The sequence below is a fragment of the Mesoplodon densirostris genome, chromosome 3, assembly GCF_025265405.1.
Source record: "Mesoplodon densirostris isolate mMesDen1 chromosome 3, mMesDen1 primary haplotype, whole genome shotgun sequence".
Lineage (NCBI taxonomy): Eukaryota > Metazoa > Chordata > Mammalia > Artiodactyla > Ziphiidae > Mesoplodon > Mesoplodon densirostris.
This window is the reverse complement of record NC_082663.1, coordinates 137,472,669-137,496,218: the sequence shown is the minus strand read 5'-3', so window position 1 is coordinate 137,496,218 and position 23,550 is coordinate 137,472,669. Positions and strand designations below refer to the sequence as shown.

The following is a 23,550-nucleotide window of genomic DNA, read 5'->3' as shown; positions in this document are numbered from 1 at the left end:
GTCTGTGATAAAGGGGAGAGAAGCCCTGCCCAAACCTCCTTGGGATCAAAGGCATGACCTTGGAATTCTTGGACTTTGGTACCTAGGTCAGTACTGGTGTTCACAGGGAGAGTTACTGGTGTTTCAGGTGAGCTTTTGTGGGTATTTGAGAATTTAAAATAGGAGAAAGTAGGGTTGGGACTAGCTGTGTGCAAGAGCATATGTGCTGTCTACCAGTGCTTGGAAGTCAGGGCCACTTTTAAAATAAAGATAATCTTATCACTTCTTGGCCTTTTGGCTAAGATCAAGTGTAGTATCTGTTCTTATCCACTGAAATAAAGGCAATCCCAAAATGAAGGCAGTTTAGGTAACTTGGAAAGGCACATTCCTCTTATCTATGCCATCCTTGCTTTAATACTACATCTCTCCCTCAACACACATGCACGTGCATACACACACGCATGTGCATACACACACATCAACACACACACACACACACACACACACACACACCGTGCCACATCAGGTCTCTCAAGCCCAAACCAGCCTTCCATCCCCTCCTGAAGTTTCAACCCCAGCTTCCACTGAGCCCCCTCCTCACCCTGATTTGGTCATATTTCCTATTTAGTTTAAATCAACAGTCTGATTTTATCAAAAATAATGCTTTATGGAGGTTTATTTCTTCAAACAGACTTTGCTCCTCTTTGCTATAAAGTTAATTTTATGTTCTTTGTTCACTTTCCTAATCTGCAAATTACCTCCTCCCGTTCCCTGATTACTTACTATTGGAAAAACAAGAGCCCCTTTTTGCTTCCAGTTTGAATATTCTCTGCCTTATCTTGATGGCCCTAATCTCTCTCCCCCGACTGGCCTCTCAAGGCAGCAGTAAGTAACCGGCGGGGCACAGCTGCCGGCCAGCACAAACCCCGCACAGCAGCGAGCCGGCCAGGCCTGCGTGCCTTGCTCCTCCACGGGCCTTTTTTTCCCAATCCTATTTCCCAAAGTGTGGGAAGAGGCTCAGTTGCAGCAGGGAGGATTAGAAATTCTGGGATCCACTCCATGCTCTCAGAAAGTCCTAGTGGGAAGACGGAGAACTTCCGACACTCAGAGAAACAAGGACAAATGCTTCGGAGGCTGACATTTGGCTGATACTGCATGAAAAATGACCTGACTCTTTTGTTGGAAATGCCCGAAGCGGGAGGGGCTGCAAAAGGAAGAGCTCACTGGGAATGGAGGGAAAACAGAATCAGTTCTTACATGATCAGGATTTTTAAAGAGGATGGGGAAGAGATGACCTGGCTGTCAGAAATGTCAAAGAGAGTTAAGTGTGTTTGTAATTGCACAGAGGGAAGGGAGAAAGTGAAATGGGGAAGGACCAAGGAATTGACAAAAAATTAAAAAGACAGAGCTGGAAGGGATCTTAGCAAACCTCATGCTTTACAAATGAGAACACTGGGGTCCCAAGACCAGACCCCAAGTTCTAACAACAGGAAAAGAGTGATGATATTGATGATAATAATAATAGCAAGTGATATTTGCTTACTGTTATTTATCAAACCGGTTCACCCTCTTACTGTTGTTTAGCACATGCCATGTTCATTTCCACCTCTGGGTTTCTAGGTTCCCAATAACAATAAAAGTTAATATTTATTATGCGGTGTGTGCTGGACACTGCCTAAAGGCTTTACATGTCTTATCACATTTAATCTTTCAAAAAAAATTCCAGGAGGTAAGTATAATTATCGTCTACATTTTACAAGTGGAAAAAAGTGAGACACACAGAGACTCATAACTTGGTGAAGGTGACAGGTAGAAAGATGGAGCCAGGATTCAACCAGGTTTGTCAATCTCCTGAGCCACATTCAAAAAATATTTGTGGAATGAATATATGACCCAAATTTGTATATTTTTCACACAAACCTCGCTCCAGCTTTAGTCCCAATGCTCTAATTTTCCGGGGGACATTGTACCTCTCCAGGCTTCCTGATTTCTGGGGCAAAATTATCTTCTGATACCATAGGCTGGGCCAGAGATAGGGTAATTCTTTCCGTAAAGGGCTAAATAGGAAATATTTTAGGCTTTGCAGACCACATCCTTTCTCTGTCACGAGTTCTTCTTTTTTTTTTTTTTTAACAATCCTTTAAAAATGTAAAAAATCATTCTTAGCTTGAGAGCTCCCACTGACCCCTGTTCTAGGCCCCCAAACCTTGGAGTCATGCTTAAAATGTCCCCCTCCCACCACCTGTCCATCCAATCATAAAGGTTTTGGGGTTTGGGCTGCCTCTCAAAATACCCTTTACATTTTTTTCAGCACCACCCCCATCCCTAGTCCAGGCACCCACTATCTCATGCATGCTCTGGTCACCAAAATGGTCTCTCCTATTCCCCAAAGGAGCCATATGTCACTGCTGGATCTATTTTCACAAACAATAATTTGCACAGATCGTTCCCTTGCTAAAATACCTTCAAATCTAAGCCTCTTCATCATCAGAAAATCTACAAACAACAAATGCTGGAGAGGGTGTGCAGAAAAGGAAACCATCTTGCACTGTTGGTGGGAATGTAAATTGATACAGCCCCTATGGAGAACAGTATGGAGGTTCCTTAAGAAACTAAAAATAGAATTACCATATGACCCAGCAATCCCACTACTGGGCATATACCCAGAGAAAACCATCATTCAAAAAGACACATGCACCCCAATGTTCATTGCAGCACTATTTACAATAGCCAGGTCATGGAAGCAACCTAAATGCCCATCAGCAGATGAATGGATAAAGAAGATGTGGTACATATATACAATGGAATATTACTCAGTCATAAAAAGGAATGAAATTGGATCATTTGTAGAGACGTGGATGGATCTAGAGACTGTCATACAGAGTGAAGTAAGTCAGAAAGAGAAAAACAAATACTGTATATTAACGCATATATGTAGAACCTAGAAAAATGGTACAGATGAACCGGTTTGCAGTGCAGAAATAGAGACACAGATGTAGAGAACAAACGTATGGACACCAAGGAGGTAAGTGGCAGGGTGGTGGTGGTGTTGGGATGAATTGGGAGATTGGGATTGACATATATACACTAATATGTATAAAATGGATAACTAATAAGAACCTGCTGTACAAAAAAATAAATTAAATTAAAAAAATCTAAGCCCCTTACTCTTCATTCAAGGACTGATCCCCCCAAACACACATACACACACATACACACACACACACAGAGTTATCTGATCTTTAAATCATAATAAAAAGAACAGCTAACATTTAATGAGCATCAATATGATCTAGCCACTCTGCTAGCCCCACAGATTATCTCATTTAAGATTCATCAGAACCCTATGAAATAGGTATAATTATGAGCCCAATTTTACAGATGAGTAATTGAGGCTCAGAGAGGCTAAGAAACATATGCTAGTTTATACAGCAAAATGGTAAAACAAGGAACCAAACTGTGGCTATCAGACTCCAGGGTCCCTTCCCTTAACCTCCATCCTGTATTACCTTTAACATATCACCCCCTCTGCCCTTCCAGAGCCTCTACACCAGTCCCACCGAGAAACATCCTCCAAGGGACCATTGATTCAAGAGACAGTGAGCAGGTCACCCCGCAGGATACACATCTCAGCTCTTGGCCTGCAAAGGGCAGCGACTGCCCTGGAAGAAAAGTTGGTGCCTCTGAACTTAGAGCACCATAAATTGAGCAGGGATGCCTTAGGTGTGGAGAGTGGGTTTCATCTGATGTCCCCAGTAACAGGCTGCCAGCCAACAAGTGGGCAACTCAGAGCAGCTGCATTTCAAAGCAGCAGACCAGGACAAGCTACTAACGTGTGGACACAACCACTCCACGACTTGCTTAAAAGCCACACTGTGTCTCCTGGACCACGGCCGCAGGCCAAAATACACACATTCTGGTTTTTACGACCATAAGGTTAGCATTGTTTTAATGGTTCCTTCCCAGTTCCCTGGCTCTCCACCGTGCTGGGTTTTGTGCATTCCATCTCCTCGTTCTTTTTCTCCTTCCCAGCTCTGCTCTCTGCCTCCCTTGCTTCCACCCTCCTGCTTCAAAGCTTGCTTCCACTATCTGCTGCCTTGCTTGTCTGCAGCCTCCCCGTCACAGTGGTTTTTCTCTCCTTTTGGGCCCTTGGTCAGGTTTTCTCTAATTACTAGGCTTCCTCTTCCTCTGTTTTCCTGACAGAACCTCCTTCCCCTGCCTTTTAAGTTTCCTGGTTTAGCACCGACTTGAAAGCTCCACTCCAGCTTTCTGGTCTTCTCATTTCCTCCACTGGTCCATCCTCTCTCCTCCACTGGCTCCCCTGCATGGCCCTTTCCTTTCTTTCTGGACACCTGGTCCTACGTGTCCCTCTCATGGCCCCCCCATCCCCTTCACCCTTCACCTCTGTTCTTTGTTCCCTTGCCCCCTGTCTTTCCTCAACCCTCCCGTCCCTCCTCTTAGGTCCCCTGCTGGTTCCATCCCCCCAGCCCTTATCTTTGTTTTCCTTCCTTCTGGCTGCTGATAGAGTGGGAGTAGTGGCAGGCCACATCCCTGATTTCAGCAGACCCAGAGCCAGCACATCAGCCTAACACTAACAGTGCCCAGGGAGAGGGAGTCTCGGTCCCTACAAGCAGTATGCCCCCGCAATTTGGAGCTGAGCTAGAGGCTTTGGAGTAAAGCTCAAGGAGTCTGAGGCGTCCAGCTTGGCAGGCAGCATGGAGAAAGGACTGACTGTTTCTTTTTCCCACTGATCTCGTTTAAGTCAAGGCCAAACACCAGGGCTGGGGCATGTCATTTGTAAGTTGTAGCCTCAGTGACCTTCCCTGTCCTTTCCTCACAAAACACACACACACACACACACACACACACACACACATTTCTTATTCACTTTTGTTCAGAGCAAAAGACCCTGTGACTTTTCAGGTGTGGTATATGAACACCCACGCTGAAAAATAAGATCTATAAAGGGAACCAGAGCCACCACAAAAGGAGATGCTGCTGCTGAGGAAAGGGCTATCCTCCATCCCCTCTGCCTCTTGCCCATCGATTCTTTTCAACTTCAGCTGTTCCTGTTTCCTTGACTGAGCCCCGTTAGAGCAGAGCTGGCGTCTTTCCTTAGAGGACAGCGCCATCTAGCAGGTGAAATGCCAAACCCTTAGCAAGCAGCCCAGAAGAAAACCCGCCTCCTCAGCTCCCAACCAGTTCCCAACTTCCCTTTTTAACTCTCAGCCAGTCAATCCCCAACTGGTCTGAAACAGCGATTTAACCCTTTGGCCTCGTTGGAGATTTAAGTCCATTTCCAATCACCTCTATTCCTCCAGTGCCTGATTTTCAGTTTGTGGCCTTAGTTTCTAGAAAAGGCAAGAAAGTTCTAGGTCAAAGCAAAACGAAAAAGAACATCCTAAGAATATCTGAATGGCTCAGGCCCCCTCTAGAACTCTGTAGCAATATTTTCTTCTCTTCCTTTTTTCTATCATTTCATCTCCTCCTTTCTTTTCACATTTATTGAGCACCTGCTATGAACCTGGCACTATGCTAAGTTAATTAAGAGACAGCTCCTCTCTCCAGGGTCCCACAGTCCAATGGACTCAGATGTTAGACTCATGACTTTGCAGAACCTCTGATCTGGGATGGGGCCTTTGTAATCCTAGCTGTGCTAAGGATCCAGGGGATAGAGGAAAGAAGACAGTCCCAGGTCCCCCACTTCCACTTCTATCCAAACAGCTTCATGTTTATCCAGGTTTTACTTCTTCGGTTTCTGCCTAAGATTTTGTTTGAATAAAGTATTTTGAAGACATCTGCTCCAATCTAAATGTCTCACTCTACAGATGAGGACATGGGGTCCAGAGAAGTTTAAGGACTCACCCAAGGCCATAGAATTAGGGGAATATCTCTCCAAGTTTTACTTTCCTGGCTCCTTGACAAGAAAACCCTATCAGGTCTTCAAGGCCAGGCTTTACAAGGTGAATGAGGGCAAAGTGAACCGCTCTCACAATTTTTTATTTTTGTTTGCATCTTTCCTGCCAGACTCCATGTAGGCAAGTGACCGTATATGCATCTGCTAGGGCTGCCCTAACAAGATACCCTAGAGTGGGTGACTTCAGCAACTGAGATTTATTTTCTTGCAGTTCTGGAGGCTAGAAGTCCAAGATCAAGGAGGTGACTTTCTTCTGAAGACCATAAGGGAAGGATCTGTTCCAGGCCTTTCTCCTTGGCTTGTAGATGATCATCCTTTCCCGGCATCTTCATCATCTTCCCTCTGTACGTATTTCTGTCCAAGTTACCTCTTCTTATAAGGAGACCAGTCATATTGGATTAGGGCTCTTCCTAATGACCTCATTTTAACTTAACCACCTCTGTAAAGACCCTATCTCCAAATACATTATGAGGTACTAGGGATTGGAACTTCGACATGAATATTTTGGAGGGACGCAATTCAGCCCATAACAGATGGCAAATAGTTTGGTTTTTTTTTTGCCTCACAAACTTTAATCAATTGGTAGTGGCTGCCTAGACTCCCCCACCCCACCAAAAAGGATGAAGAGGATTCTCAAGATTGAGAAAAGGATTCTAAGATTGAGTCCACATGGGGTCCACATTGCCAATATAAGCTACAGGCATGGCAGTGGGAAGTGGCAGCATGATTGTCACACGTCTGCCCTTGGTGATATAGGGCATACAGACACTGCCTCCTAGGAGCAAGAAACATATAACTCCACGACATATCTCGACATACCAAAACATCTCAAAGCCATACTTCTGAAGGAAGGTCCATAGCAATCATATGGTCCTCTCAAGCCCTTTATTTTACAGATGAGGCAAACTAAGATCCAAGGAGGTTATGACTTGCCTAAGATCACTCAGCTCCTTTGTGGCAACATCAAGACCAGAACTTGACTTCATATCTTTAATCTAGCATCCTGTCCAAGACTTTAGTTGCCCCTATTAACATCCAATAAAAACAGAAGCTCCAATATTTCCCAGGCAGGATCCTCAAGTTCCCCATTCCCTCAGACCCAGGAAGGAACCATGTGAAGAGAACTAAGTTAAAAGTTAAAGGTTCTGGTTGGAGCCTATGGCCAACTCCATACTGCTTGGACCACTAAGTATTAAAGGATTCTGAGGCTGCATTTCTGGAGAGAACACTGCCATCAATTAGTGATGTCTGCCATTGCTATGGGCACAGGATTGGGTAGGGGGAAGATGAATATTATATATTTGCTGGGTTAGCTAATTTCTAAAGTCCCTTCTAATCCTAAAACTTTGTAATGAGAGCCTTGAGCAGGAGCCATGGGTTTCTTCCTTGAAATTAACTAGAAAACTGGGTTAAGAGACATGTCATGATGATCCCAATGCCCAATCACAGTTATGTGACCTCCTCCAAGGGTTTTGAGCACAGGGCCCTTCTGTGTAGCTTCCTGTCCCAGAAGCTCCAGCTATCCTTTATACACACATCTTTAGTTTTAGTCCCACTGAAGTTATCACTGGTGTTTCTCCATGTAGAAATCTCCCCCCAGAGTCATTTGGTGAGACCCAACTCTGGGTCCTGGATGAACACTGGTAACTTCCATTTACTTGATGCAGCAATAGGCAAGAAGTGTTTCCTAAAGTGTTATCCTTGAGGCAACTGCAGGCGAGGGGCCATGCAAAGGTCCACTGACTCATGGGCCCTGAAAAAGGCCAACTACAAGAGAATAGGTACCATTTCTCAAAGGCTTTCCACCATGCCACAGCATTATATGTGGCTGACCCATGCAGCTGCTCAGGGAGAGGGGAGTCGAAGACATTTGCCTCTTAACTTCATAGAAGCAATGAGCCTTATTCATGTTTTTCTGTTCCAGCTCAGCCTACAACTCCCCAGCTGCCTCTTACTCCTCCCTCTTGGTAGGCAGGCCTGGAGCAGCTTCTGAGAAACTTTAGGATAGGTATTTATCACCTGGAGAAAAAGCTCCATGTGAATGGATATGAGAGAACCCAGAACTGGTTAAGAGCTCAGCTCTGGAGATAGTAAGATCTAGATTCAAGTCACAGTCCAGCCACTTTCTAGCTATGTGACCTCAGACAAGTTACTTAACTCCTTGAAACCTCAGTATTCCTATCTGGAAAATGGGGACAATAATAGTACCTAGCTCATAGGGTTGTTGTAAGAATTAAATGGGATCATATTTACTTTTACTGTTATTAGTATTATTAATTCAACACGTATTTAAGGAGCACCTACTCTGAACTGTTTGGGATACAAAGATGCATAAGACATTGTTTTTTACTTGGCAAAATTCATGGTCAATTACAATTCAGTTGCACTACAATATCAAGTGCCTAGCAGGATATCTGTCCAAAATACAAGGCAAGAAGGATTCATTCAGTCTGGGAAGCTAGAGAATTTCCTTTACAGAGCCAATAACATTTGAGCAGGACCTTGAGGAAGGAATGAGTTTTTACTACAAGTTCTCACCAAGGGATCAATGTATGCCAGAGGAACAAAGCCTATTCTGGGAACTTTGAGTGTGGGCTGTGCCTGGAGGTGGTAAAGTCCCTGGATTTATTTCCGTGGATGCAGGAGGGAGCACCCCTGGAAGTCAGGAGATCTGACCTGACCCTGGCTTGCTGTGTCACCTCAGTCAAGTCATCCTACTTCTCTGTGGCTGTTTCTTCAAATGTCAAATGGAATTGATTACCCACAAAGAGGTTCCATAATGCTTAAAATTTAAGTAAGAGCTGTGTGAAAGCTTTGGGAAATTAAAAGAGCTATTCAAGCAAATAAGAAAAACAGTAACAAATGTTTACTAAGCACTTACTACCTGCCAGGCACTGTGCCAAGGGCTTACAAGCTTGACTTATCACAACAGCCATTACTATTGCCACTCTGCAGATGAGGAAACCCACTGGGAAAAGAGGTAACTTGCTCAAGATAACACAACTAATGTTGATGTGTAAGTGAGGGAAAGGGACAGTGCTCCTCATCCCCACCCCCAGACATGCTGGAACTGTTTCTAATGATCCTGGGGTCTGGATAGACCCATGAGAAATGGAGGCACCAAACAATGCTGTACCCAGAACTAGACTAAGGTTGCAGTATAGCACCCTGCTTAAGTCCAGCCTGCCAGCCCCTAGAGAGGCACAAAACATTCTGGGTCTCTTGGCCCTTTTCCGGGAGATCACAGCCATAGCACATCACTCTTTGTCCAGTGCATGCCAAGAAGAGCTCAATATGCAAATGTCAACTTTCACTGACACACACCCCCGGTCAGTGCCTGGGCTGGGGGGCAGCCACAGCACAGAACACATGCCTAACTCATTGCTAAGCTCCTGAGGCCACCCCTTGGCCAGAAGCCCCAGTCTCACAGGACATCCCAGTGGAGGGCCCAGGGCTCCTGGGAAGAGCCCCCTGACCCCTGCAATGAGCCTTGGTAGAACAGGGTTAAGGGAAAGTGGGCCCAGGGTCACCAATACTGCCTCCAAGGCAAAGGCAGGCAGGCCTGGCTGTGAGAAGCTGAGTTGAGGCTAGCTGGGGCAGCCTATGGAGGAAGGGAGAGGATGTATTGGGCTGCCTAGAGGCTGGCGATCACTGAGGCCTCACAGCTGAGAGGCTTAGCTCAGGGATTCAGAGGAATCCCATCCACTGAGAAAGCCTGCAAATAAAAGCTCCCGGTGAAAAAATGACAGCCACACTGCCTGGAGCTGGGGAAAAGCCCTGGTTACAATGTCTTCTGCTTCTGAGGAAAAGAAGGAATTCGGGGGGTGGGGTGGCAGGAGGGTTCGTTGCTGGTGCATACAACAGGGGTACAGTAGGGTGATCATGGGTGCTGGCTGTCTATCTGCTCCTGCCCCTCCAATCTCGCCCTATGTCCAATTTTCTTTCTTTTGCCTCCTTCTTTTTCTCATCTTCTTCCTCATTTCTTACTACTAGTTCTAGGTAAAGTTTTTTGAGTTGTACCCCTATGCCAGGCACAGTGCTAAGTGCTTTACATGCATTATCTTGTTTAATCTGCATAAGAACCCTCTGAGGTAGGCAATATATAAAGACTTCAGAGAGGAAGAAACTGAAGTTCAGAGAGCATTAAATAAACTGCCCAAGGTCACAGATCCGATGCAGCATTCAGATCCAAATTTTTACTCTACAGCTTGTGATCTTCCCATTGTACTACCTGCCCATAAAACTTGTTTGTGGAGAGGGAGCCCATCAGAGGACTGCCTACCAGAGACTATGTTTGAGCTAAGTTTCTTTTTCTTTAACAGAAGTTACCAGCTGCGTCACTGTATAAATCCCTGAAGAGAACTTTCCTCAGAAGGGAGGTATTGTGAGAGAACACGACTGTTCTCAGACAGGGATGTAATAAAACCTTACGCCTTTTGAGGGTCTGAGAAGGAAGGAGCCCTACCCCAGGGGAAAGGGTAGGAGGGGAGGAAGCTGAATCGATGTTCTAGGCTGCTGACAGGGAGGACTTTGAAGCCAGCCCTTCAGCAATGATGCTGTTGACAACTTCATCCCTGGAAGACATTTGAGCAAGTGAGGGTGAGCCAAGAGCCCCTGAGGTCCTGGTGCAACCATGACAGGACCCGAGCTGAAGCCTCGCCCAAGAGTGGTGCAGAACGATGCTTTCCAAGTCACACATGGGCCAGTGAGAAACCACATCACTAGAAGATTGCCCATACTCCACTTCCCTCCTCAGCAAGTGTCCAGTAAAGACTGACTACCCTGTGGGCTAAGTCAGCAAGCCCTTGGGGTTTGGATAATTCAAGGGGTGGTGGGAGACTCTGAGCTTCCTTTAATAAGGCATGTGAGGATTTCAAGCAATTAAAGGAGAAAATAAGAAAACCAATTCTATTTACACGCTGAGGTTGCTCCACAAGCTGAGTTTTTCTTTAGGGTTTCTCCGACTGGTCTTTCTATCCTGTTGGCGTGACGTGACAAAAGAGTGGCTATCAGAACTTTCTCAAGAAATCCATAACTCACCAGCAAGGATGATTTATTTCCCCCAACCAAGTCAGGGTCACCACGTATAGATGCACAGGCTGCGCACTGCTCAACTCCAAGGGGTACTATTCACACAGACTATGATGTGAATGGTTCCTCTAGGTGTTATGCAATAAAGAGGCACTGAATTGCACTCTCCCATTTTTTAAGAATCAGGTCAAATACATCCTTCTCCACCCAGCTTTCCCCAAAGAGCCCAGCTGACAAGAAGTACTCCCTGTTTTGTACCCACCATATACTCTCTACAAGACACTTTCTGCCTTGTAGTTACTGTTTCATGTGAATAGCTAATCTTTCCCACCAGACTATGGTTCTTAACCTTTTTAGAGGAGTTCTGAGCTGCTTTTAGAATCCTATCAGAGATACAAACACTTGCCCTAAGGAAAAATTTTCAAAAGCTGCACAAACACATGTAATTTTGTATCCAATTTCCCAAAATTCACAGATGCCCTAAAAACCATCCACAACCATTTAGGGTGGAGCTACCAGGAGAGCAGAGACAATATATGCCTTGTTTACCATGGCATCCCCAAAATTATCACAGTGCCTGACACACAGTAGCATAATAAATGCCTGCTGAAGGAAGAAATGATTGACCCCTGGAATCCTTGAGTGCAGGGTCAGTGTCAGAGCCATTTCTTCAGCCTCAGGGAGTTTCCAAGACAGTGGACCCTCAACCAACCTGGCCCTTCCAGGCCCAGCCAGAGAAGGAAACTTTGCCAAGCTCCAGAGTCCCCACCATGAAAAGGCTATGTCCCTGCTTGGTGGGGCTTTTAGGCATTGAATGGGAAATCTGACACAATGACTTTTCTGGCTACTTAGAATTTATGCTTCCCTTCTTTTCTGCCCAAGGAGATACAGAAGTTTGTTTAGTGAGGTGAATAATGTTAATATGAAAATAATAATAATCCCTTATATAATTTTCAAATTAAACTGTCCTCCACATTTTCACATGTATGAGCTCCTCTAGTCTTCACACATTATCCAGTGAAATAGATATCACCTTCCTTTTACAGAGCAGGAAGCTGAGGCTCAGAGAGGCCAAGGTACTTGCCCAAGTCACACTGTTTGTCAAAGGCTAGACTAGCACCCTGGAATTCTATCTGCTTCTCCAGCATTCTTCTGCTGACCTCACACTGCCATATAAGCAATTACTGGGCCCCATATTAAATGTCTTCTACATGCAGACATCAGCACACTCTGAGTTTAGCCTACCTGGGCCATGCCCCAGAGTCTGCCTGCACCAAGCTAGAAAAGTTTATCTGCTCAGCAAGTATCACCTGCCACAGGCTTCCAGCTGCCAAAGCCAGGCTAAATGAAGCCAGGGACTGCCATTAGGACTCTCTTGGGTCAACAGTCAGCAACATAGTGGCCCAAAATGGCCCAGCCCTCCTCCGCCACCAAAGGCTGGCCACTGGAACATCTCAACCTCCTGTCTCCCAAGAGTGAGTGAGCTGGGTCCTCATTCCTGAGCCTCAAGGCATGACAGAAGGTGAAGGCTTGGAACATCAAATTCCGCAAAGAACAGTTCAGATAATTGAAGGAAAGAAAATGAGTTTGGGAAGTGAGTTAAAAGGACCTCTCAGAGCAGGGGCCCCTGCTCAAAGGAAAAGAAGTCTGTAGAAGGCACTCAAGTACATAAAGAGATGTGCTACTATGGATGATTTACACTCTTTTTTGCATCTGTATCATAGGTAAAGAAAGGTAACAGCTCCCACTGTAACGGGCAAATTTTAGGTTAAGTGTGAATAAGGACTTCCCTACTGCAAGAGTGAATGGGTTTGTAGAATGTGCCCCCCTCAAAAGCTTCAGAGTGGGATTTGCAACACCTAGAATAAAATCACTTAAGGGCAAATCACCTTGCATTGAGTTAAAGGGGTAGATCAGCTGACCTCTACATAGACCTCCCTTCCCAATTTGAAATTATGTTGCCACCTTAAATCATAGTAATGTCTTATGCCTGTATAGACTTTACAGTATTCAAAGTACTTTTATGGAGATTGGATCACCTTTGACAATTCTGGAAGGTAGTGTGGGAGGCAATTACCATCTCCAGTTTATAGGTGAAGAATGACAGCCTTACAGGGCAATGCTTTTTCCAGCCAGCTATGGAGAACCATGCATCTTAACCAGCTGGGATCTCAGCTCTCAGCAGCTCAACTGACAAGGTCTGAATCCTTGTGCCAACCATTTGGGTTTCTGAGAAAGCCCAGGGAAGCCCTTACTCAGACAATCTGGGATGGGGGTTGGACAACCGCACAACCAGAGCAGCCAAGAATGAGAAATCACAGTGACACCCCTTATCTGGCCGGAGCTGCCTGTAGATAAGGTAGAAAAGAGTGCACGTCACAGCAACTTCCTGGGTTTGTGTTCAGACAACCATTCCCCCTCAGTCCCATTAAAAAAGACTCCAGTCGTGAAACGCTCCTCTCTTCCTGTCTCTTTGTCTTCTCCCTGTTCTTTGCTCTCTCTCCCCAAGTCTCCTTCCTTATCTTATTGCTCCCTCTCCCTGAGGCTTGACAGTCCTCACCTCTCACCTTTCGCTGCAGGGCAAAGAAGCCACTTGACATGATGACAGGTTCTGTGGAAAGCCCTTGCCCCCAAAGATCTCCCATTCTCAAGAGCTAATGTTCCTAAAAGGAAGGGTAGTCTTACACGTGTATATTGGCTGGTTAAATCTCTGACAACTTGGTGGGAATTATTTTACCACGATGTCTCCCTTTGCACCAGGAGTGATGTATCTAGTCAACAACTATGCTAGGCATAGAGATACACATCCCCAGACCTCATGGTAGTCGTGGTTTTGTACGGGGCTTCCCCCAACTCTGCCATATATCCTGAACCCTCTCAACCCCCAGGCAGCTGGGAGGCAGACACAGGGGCAGGGCAGCCTGACCTCCCAAATGAAGTTCTCACGTGTGCTGCAGTGTGAGAAAGGTTGAGCATTGGTCTGGTGGACCTACAGCAGTCAAATCCAAGACTCCCAGAGGGAGGAAGGGAAGGCATTGAAAGGGGAAGAAGACCTCAGGCCAGAGAACTGGGGGTCTCCAAGACCAATGACACTTCACAATATGTCAGGAATTTACCCCACTCACTGTTACCACTGCCACCCCCAGTCCATATACACACTCACCACAACCCAACCAAAGAATTCCTTTGAACTGCCTTGTAATGGCAACTGAAGTGGGATCCAGAGGCCTTCCAACCCCTTACCTGCTTCAGTTTCCTAGCCAGCCATTTCACTCTTGTCCTGCTCCTCCTGAGAGCTGAGAGGTAAAGTGGCCCAAGACCACACAGTACGTGAAAACAGAGGGGATGAGAAACTGTATCAGGAACCAGTGTGTCTGGATTTGAATCCTGGCCCACCACCTAACAAACCTGTGACCAAAGGGGCACTACTTAGCTTGCTTCCCTTCCCTTGTCTGTATGATGGGTATCTGAATAGTCCCTGCATTGTTGCAATCTACCAAAGAGTAAATGAGATAATACAAGGAGATATTCAATGCTTGACACACAGTAAGTGCTCAACAATATCAGAAGCCAGGCCTGGAGCTCTTGCCTTTGGCTTTGTGGTAGAGGTTGGTTGGTTTGTTTTTTCCCTTACCAAATTACCCTTTGTGTCATGGAGAGGAGGTTGAGATATTTATGATTCAGTTCCTGATCCAGGGGAAAGAATGACCCTTTGAAATGTCACCAGAAGTGCACTTTGTTCTTGCTGCAGGCTCAGTTCGACAGAATTTTGATACTTCCCCACTCCAAGACTTGTGCCCCATTAGAGAAAAGCAGACCCCAACTCTGAGGTCTCCCCACTATCTCTCAAGACCAGCTTCTTAAATCAAATTACAGAAGGATCCTCTTTTCAAATGCAATTTTGACATCAGACTAGCCAAAAAGATACAGTGGTCTAGTCTTAGTGACACAATTCTTATCACGCTAGCGATTCTTGCAAAGAAAGATATGAAAGTCTCATTCTTCCATAGAAGGGCTTGAGTAGAATTGAAGATTGTGCAGTTCAGGGGAGACTTGCTATATAATATCTGAAATCACTAGACATTTGAAAGCAGAAATGTCTTTCTCCTTTGAGTACTGCATCCTAGCTGCCATCCAGAGATGATTTATATGTGCTCATCCTTATTACAGACTACACATAATAAAGGCATGATAGAAATCATATCTGCATAGATTCAGGCAGCTCTGGGAGAGAGGCTGCCAGTTTTGTTTGACAAGACACTCAATCAAGCAAAAAGGTTTAAAATATTCCAGGAGGATCCCACTGCCTGCTCAAGACTGTATATTTTTATCCAGATAACAGAAATCCTAATTGAGCACAACGTTAGTACTCATTTTTCCTAACTCCTTCTTGCAATAATAAGTACCAAAGGAAAATTACAAAAAATTATGGGCTAGGGTTTTGAAGAAGAGTTTGCCATGTGGTAGTTCCCATAAACTCAGGCATCGCCCCTCATTTGGGTGTTTCTAAGCAGAAAGTGAGAACTTCTGTGTCCACCGAACATTGGGTTGAGTTTTTCCCTACATTTTTGACTCATTGGATGAAAACTTTCCTTCAGGACTTCTCCACATGTTTAAATCCCTTTTAAAGTGTTCCTTGCCCTTAGATTTATAGCAGGGTCTGGAACAGGGGGAGGTGAAAGAGACGCTCGCTCACCCAGGTGCAAAATTTAAGGGGGCACAAAAAACTCAGAAATTAAAATAAGTAATATTTTAATTCAATATTTTTGATAATACAAATGAATGCCAAAAAAATCAATGGTGAATAAAAGATCAGAATTTTAAATAAAACAGACACCAAGTCTGCACTTGTACAACACTGCCTCACTCGCCTCACCCTAACACTGGCCCTGGCTGCCAAAAGATTTATTTACAAAAATGATAGCTGGTCTGCAAGTCATATTTTACTGATTTTATTTTTTAACATTGCATTAAATTATTATTTATCTCGATCCCTGCATGTTTTGGTACCTCTTTAAATATCACACGGGAAGAAAATGCCTCACTTGCCTGCCCCATTCTCAACATGCAGACAATGATGCTGAAAGCCAAAAGGGAATTTTAAAACCCTAAATTTACTCATTCAAATACCTCCTCCTCATCATGGCATCCAACGGCACCAAACACTTTTACGCCGCACTAATGGTGAGCAGAGGAAGGGGGTGGGGGAACCACCATCACAGCTTCTAAAAAGAATCTCTCTCCTAGCCGTTACAAGAGCTGACAGGTTGATAAAACGTTTAAAGGCATAATGTTCAAACAGTGAAAAAAATTAAAAATGTAATAATAAAGTTAAGTGTAACTGTTTTAAAGCATAATTCTTTTGAGAGACGAGTTTTATGTTGGACCAGCATTTGAAGTAGCAGTAGGCATTATTAACGGGAACCTCTAAGAGAGAAGATTTAAATCACCAAAGTAATAAAAGCTGAACAAGGACTAACACCTTGAAAGGCACTTGGAGAGAAGATTGCATACAAATGCAATTAAAATGATGCTTATAAAATACTAAGATGTTAATTGAGTTCAGTCCCAGAAGCCCCAGCAGTACAGTATGTCAGAAGTTAGCTGGTTTGAAGTTTAAAAAGAGTAGTTTAATTTGTACACCTTGTCCTAATTATAGAGCTTTCTGCAGCCCGCGTATCTGTATGCTTTATTGTAGCTTGGAGCTTTGTAAAACAAACACACACACCAGTTAATTGGGTTATTGCAATGGAAAACTGGGCTACAGAACAGCAACCTCTCTTGCTGGTGTGCCTTTACGGCTGGTAATGAACGCTCCAGCCACGCCAGGGAACCCTGATTTGTAAGGTGTGCCGTTTACAGCTTGGTGATTCTGTTGGCCAGAGGAATAGGAGGTGATGCCGTGAAAACAAAGAATCACACCAGATAATGTTCCCTTACGACCACGCTCCCGCCCCAACTGGCTTGCTTAGAACTGTTAGCATCGCCACCACCCCCCATATCCTGGTTCCTGCCCTTTCAAATATCCCAGCCCATCTGAAGGCCACATTCTCACACTAAAGCCCTAGGCCCCTGGAATGGAGCAAGGACAGTGGCTCATCCAATAGCCCTGTTTTTAGAACACCTGTGGGGAGACCTTGTGAAGTGGTGGCTTTTCTCCTAACCAGCAAATAAATATGTAATGCTATCGAAATAGGATCATTAAGTCGGATTAGGAGTGAGTATGGCTGAATCATTTTCCAGGAGTCCAATGAAATGTGCTTCTCACCATTAGGGCTTTGGCCATTTCATGGCTGGCACTGCAAACTTCCTTCATGAAGGGGACTGTGACATATTGTGGGTTTATGGTCTTTTTCAGTCACTCTCCCCATCCCCTTCTACCTCTAGATGCTAAATATGAATCCACAGTGAAGTGAGATGAGAGTGTTGAGAGTTTTATTCCTGTGCCAGCTAAATTATTCATCCCTGGGAGGTTCAGAAGTGAGCAATGGGGTAGCAGACAGTGTGGAAAATAGCAAATACAAGATTCCCAGGCTGGATCCCAGCTTATGGAAAATACAGAAGAGCCCCCTCAGTCTTTGATCATGAGTAACAAAGAAATATCTTCTGCCACAGCCTAGAGCAGTTTTCCACATGGAGTCCACAGTCTAGCCCAGCCCAGGGTAGCCAGTCCAGGGTAAACTTGGACCATCAATGCCTATCTCCAACTTCCCCTCCACCTGGGTGCAGGGGGACCTGGCTCCTCATGATTGGAAGGAAAGTAATCTGATCCGTGAAGGCACTCTAAGAAATGGATGTCTCAAAAATTTTCTCCAGTCAAGAGTATTTGCAGTTTAAAAAAGAATCACCACGGGTAGGCCATTCTTTACAGAGATGAGAGAAGGAAGGCTTTGGGAGCCAGGGCCCTCACACAAGAGCCCATTCATCATGCTGAGTGGACTTTAAAACTCTCTGGACATCAAGGATAAGCTTTTCAACACGCCGGCTGCTGTAAAGAATCTCAGAGCACAAGGTCTCTCTTGTCAATGAGCTGATATTTTGGAGAGGCAAAGCCCACACCTGGCTCTCAGGGCTGGTCTGGAGGGTGAGCGGAGCAGAGAACAGTTGCTGTAGCAACTCTGCGTGGTGTTAGGGTAATTATCTACACCAGTGATTTCCCTGGACCTGAAAATGTGGAATTAAAAATGTTTACTTTGGGCTAATCAAAATCCTAAAGGGAAACCTCCCCTGTCCCAGAGCCTGGTTTTTAACTAAGCCTGGCCATGCTTACTGTCACTTAGCATGCGGGAGACATGAGCAGAGGCTCAGCTGTGTGAGTAATCCTAGCCCACCACTTAGCAGCTGTGTGGCCTGGGGCACATTCCTTCACCGCTGTCTGCCTCAGTGTCCCCATCTGTAAGCCAAAGACAATTACATCACCTCCCTCATGGGGTTGTTAGGATGATTCAAGGCAATAATGCAGGTAAAACAGAACACTGCTGGGAACATAACAAGCCCTAAATAAATGTTACCAATTATAATTATCACTATTAATATTATGCATGCTTTACAGATGAGGAATTGAAGCTCAGAGAAGTTGACTAATATGCTTAAGATCTTACACACACACACACACACACACACACACACACACACACACGGAATAACAGAAATTCAAACCCAGGAATTCTGACCCCAAAGCCCACGATCTTTTTTTTTTTTTTTTTTTTTTTTGCTTGCTGTACGCGGGCCTCTCACTGTTGTGGCCTCTCCCGTTGCGGAGCACAGGCTCCGGACGCGCAGGCTCCATGGCCATGGCTCATGGGCCCAGCCGCTCCGCGGCATGTGGGATCTTCCTGGACCGGGGCACGAACCCATGTCCCCTGCATCGGCAGGCGGACTCTCAACCACTGCGCCACCAGGGAAGCCCAAAGCCCACGATCTTAATCATTATGGAGAGCAAGTCTTCCTGAAAGGATATCTCCTTACAACCCAGGACTCATTTCCTCAATCTGGTTCTTTTCCAGCCCATAACCTGGAAGAAACGAGGGAAGTGGGGACATTTGAGAACACCGTGGTACCTGAGAGGCACATCTGAGGAAAGAAAAAACTTGCAGATCTCAGAATTCCGCATCACTACAGACACCCCACCCATTTCACAATTTCCCCCAGACGGGTCCCGATCCTGGGAGTCACACTTAAGGACAGCATCAAGGAGAAATTCCTGCAGTGCAAAGCTACTAGGGTTTCTGCTTAAAATTGACTCTGAGGTTGTATTCAAAAGCAAGAAAGCAGCAGTAAACCCAGCCTCCCTGGCTCCAACAAGCCTGCGGCAGGCAGGTTATTATTATTATTTATTTGTTGACGGATATTCAAAGCCATCAGTCAGGTCTTCCCCCAGGCCAGGAAGCCGAGGAGCAAAGGCAGTAGAAATCTCCTTAGTTCCCAGCGCTGCTTGGGAGCTGAGAGTTATTAAAGTACACTTTGCTATTGCTATCTGCTCTGTGAGGTGCTTGACCCTACATCAGACTTCAGGCTTCTGCTGTCCCTACAGTACAGGCAACAGAAAGTCGTACAAATTGCAAAGAGGGACTCCAGGGATGAATGAAGAGGAAGGGGCAAGAAGGAAGAGGACGCTGGGGCTGGTGGAAATGGGGATTTTGTACCTTTGTTTTATACCCTCTCTGCCTTAACCTTTCATTACTCCATAACCACTGGACTCAATGAGACCAGAAGATGAAGAAATTGCCCAAGGAAGGATGGATGGAGCTGTCAATGGCAATAAAAGTCCATGTAATAAGAAGAAAGAGACACTTGCCACAAGGGTGAGTACTGACCACATCTCTCACTGAGGGCTTTCGAACTTTTTCTGACCTTGACTATACCCCATAGTTAGAAATACATTTTACAGCATGCTGCAGACCTCCATGCACACACTCATAAGTGAAACAAAATTTTCACTGAAACAATACTCACTTTTACCACATGGAATGTCCTCTGATACTTTCTTATAATTTTCTTTTTAAAAAAAATCTTGGTGAGGACCCATAAAATTAACTTCATACCCACCTTAGACCTTGGAAATAAGAATCCTCTCAGAATGAAGTCAGGGAACCAACAGTTTTGACAACAAACACCCCAATGGTTCTCTTGCACACAAAACTATGCCTTCAACCCTCAGCTGCCTCAACTTGCCTTCTCAAGAAACTACTATACATAAAATAGATAACTAATAAGAACCTACCATATAGCACAGGGAGCCCTATTCAATACACTGTAATGACCTATTTGGGAGTAGAATCTAAAAAAGACTGGATATATGTATATGTATAACTGACTTACTTTGCTGTACAGCAGAAACTAACACAACATTGTAAATCAACTATACTCCAATAAAAAATTAACTAAAAAAAAAAGGCAATTCAATTAAGGGGAAAAAAAAGAAACTTGAAATCATCCAGGAATTCTCAATGTCTGGAGTTGGCCAACTCCATAATGCCTAGTCTTGGTCCGTGACAGTTAATTTTATGTGGCAACTTGGCTAGGCTATGGTGTCCAGTTGTTTGGTCAAACACTAATCTAGATGTTTTGTTTAGGCATTCTGTAAATGTGATTAACTATTACAACCAGTTGTCTTTAAGTAAAGCAGATTACACTTTATGAGTGGGATGCATCCAATCAGTTGAGGGCCTTAACAGCAAAGACTGAGAAGCGTGAGGTTTCTAGAAGAAGAAATTCTGACTCAAGACTAATAGAAATCCTGCCTAAGCAGCCAGCCTGCCAGCCTGCCCTACACATTACAGACTTGCCAGCCCCCATAATCATATGAGCCAATTTCTTAAAATAAATCTTTTATATATTTGTATGTATATGCATGTAGATGTATATATATTTATACAGATATGCATATATGTATTTATATCTTCATATATACATACATATATATACAAATATATGCATATATATATATAACTCCTATTGGTACCTGCTAGAGGTTTGGTTTCTCTGGAGAATCCTGACTGATACAACGTCTAAAGTTGAATTTACTATTAAATAAACTTAATATGAAAAAAAGAGAGTGTTTACTCTGGCCACAAGTGGAAACTAATAATAAAGGGAAGGAAGAGTGGATTCAAAGAGACACAGTAAAAGATCTGTAATCTAGGTAATTCCATGGGAATTCCAGTTAATTTGTTAAGGAGGTTGAAGGAGGGGAAGGAGTACAAAACTACACCCACGGTTTTGGCTTGTTGAGTACAAATAGTAAATAGAGTGAGCAGTTTGGGAAGGAAAGATGATGAATTGAAATTTATACATATTACATCTGTGATGTTTGCAAAAATCTGCAGGTGAAGATACCTAGTAGGCAGCTATGCAGCTGTATGTATGCACATGTGCCTGGATTTTAGAATCAGATCTAACCTAGATGGAGATTTTGGAGTCATTCATATATAAATAGTATTTGAAGACATGGCGGGAGATATGTATATTAGTTAAGACATTAGTTAAGACACAAACTGTCTGGAGGGTATTTATTGGCTCATATGTCTAAAAAGTTCAAGGATATGCTGGCATTAGATACAGCTGGGTAAAGATGTCCAAATGTTCAAATGTTCAACCATCCAAATGTTACTACCAGGAATCAGTCTCTCTCCATCTCTCATCTCAGTGTTTCTCTCCCTTTGAGGTGGGGAAATGGACACCAGTGCCTCCTGGCTGACATCCTACAAGTTTAGTACCCTCCACGAGAAAACACCATCTCTTTCCAAATAGATCGAGCAAAAGTTCCATAGCTGAAAGTTTGGGCTGTTCCCCCAGCTCTTATGTGGTTCACTTCTTCTCACTCAGGTCTCGACTTAAATGTCAGTTTCTAGTGAAGAGTTCTCTGACCACACAGTCTAAGATAGCTCCCTACCTCAGTCACTTATCTCACCTTTATTCCACTTTATCACTACCTGATATTATCTTGTTACTTAATTTATTTATTACATATCTGCACAACTAGAATATAAACTCCATGAGCTCAGAGATAATTTTGGTCTTATTCATATTGTGGATTCCCAGTCTCTAAAACAGTACCTCCTGGCACATATTAGGTGCTCATTAAATATGCACTGAATTAATAGGCTCTGATCGAGATGAGAGTATTTACACCAATGAAACGCTACAAATTATGGCTTTTCCCCCCTGCATGCTGGTTGTTAAATATTTACCAGCACATCAGAATCACATATACTGAGAGGGGCAGAGATTTTGTTCATTCCACCAAAAGTAATCAATTTGCTTTTACTAAAGGAAGGGTGGATAGATACTGGGAGAACCAAAACAGCTGATGACTGCCATAGTAAAGTTGACCAGGAAGTGTTCATAAACCAAGAGGAGAGATATATCGAAGAGAAAATCCTGTAGGACACCAACATTGAAAGAAAAGGTGGATGAAGAAGAAGCCTCAAAGCACATAGTGAGAAGCAAATAGAAATAAGAAAATCAAGTCACGGGTGTCACAGAAGTCAAGGAAAAATCAAATTTCAAGGAGGAAGAAATGGTCCATTCTATCCTATGCTGCAGAGATCAAGGTAGCCTAAGGTAGTAATTAAAATCTGGGGTCTTTATTTGACTGATGAGATGGCATGATTCTGACATCCATTGGTCCACACTTCTCTATTGGGTAGATTTAATGCATCAAAAGTCACTGAATACAAGACACCTATCTCTTTTTCTCAACTATTGGGGTTTTCTGTGCCTACAGAGTAAAAGCAGGGCTCCATAGTTTATGTGGCTCATTGGGGTATCATTGGCACAACAGATCCTACTCTTCCTTTGGGTGATATCACCTTCAAAAATCTCAGTTTGAGAATGAAAGACAGAGGTACCTAGTGATGCTATAGAGGGAATCTCATACTAAGTTTCCAAATTAAGTTTCCAGCTTAGACTGGAGACCACTGTTAATTTTGTGTTTGGGGTTATTCGTTTACTGTAGAACTACTCAGTCGAGAAAGAGGAAGGTTACCTGATGCAGGGCTGAGTTTGCCAATTGCTTCCTATTTGCATGTCCCATCTCCCCATCTAAATTCCAAGAGTCTGATCAGGAACCATTAATATATGGACCTAGGAGACAAAACCTACATCACAGGTCCCAAAACATACACTTACCACTAAGCTCTGCAATCCTACTTAAGTCACTGAACTGTTCTAAACCTCTGTTTTCTATGAGAATAAGAAGGGTTGGACTACGCCATTTCAAATGTATCTTCAAACTCTAAATTTCTGTTTCTGTATTCCCAAGTATCTACCATTATGTGCAGTGTTTCAATAAATATCCGCAAAAGGATTGAAGGGTGAAGAAACAATATATTATCTAGCCATCATATCAGTGCCAGAAAGGAAGGGGTGGGGAAAACATAAGGCAAGCTACAACCAAGAAAATTAACATCAGATCATGACACTGTAATTCATGGATTCAGAACAAGGGCACTCTCTCTTGGCCCCCACCTGTAAGTGGTTTATTACTGTAAATTCTAAACCTGTAAGTGGTTTATTACTGCCCCCATATAGCAGTCTTATTTATGTCATGACCCTACCCCACGGACAGTTTTGTAGCAAAGCAACAAAAAGCTCCTTCCTTGCTTTCAGCATTTCTCTGG

The 23,550-nt window shown here is 44.0% G+C and overlaps 1 non-coding gene across 1 annotated transcript; it reads left to right on the top strand.

The window, feature by feature from the left end:
• The first annotated feature begins 257 nt into the window (after nucleotides 1–257).
• Nucleotides 258–455, top strand: LOC132487312 (U2 spliceosomal RNA). Its single transcript, XR_009531598.1, has one exon. It is a non-coding gene; the product is annotated as a U2 spliceosomal RNA (small nuclear RNA).
• Nucleotides 456–23,550: the final 23,095 nt, after the last annotated feature.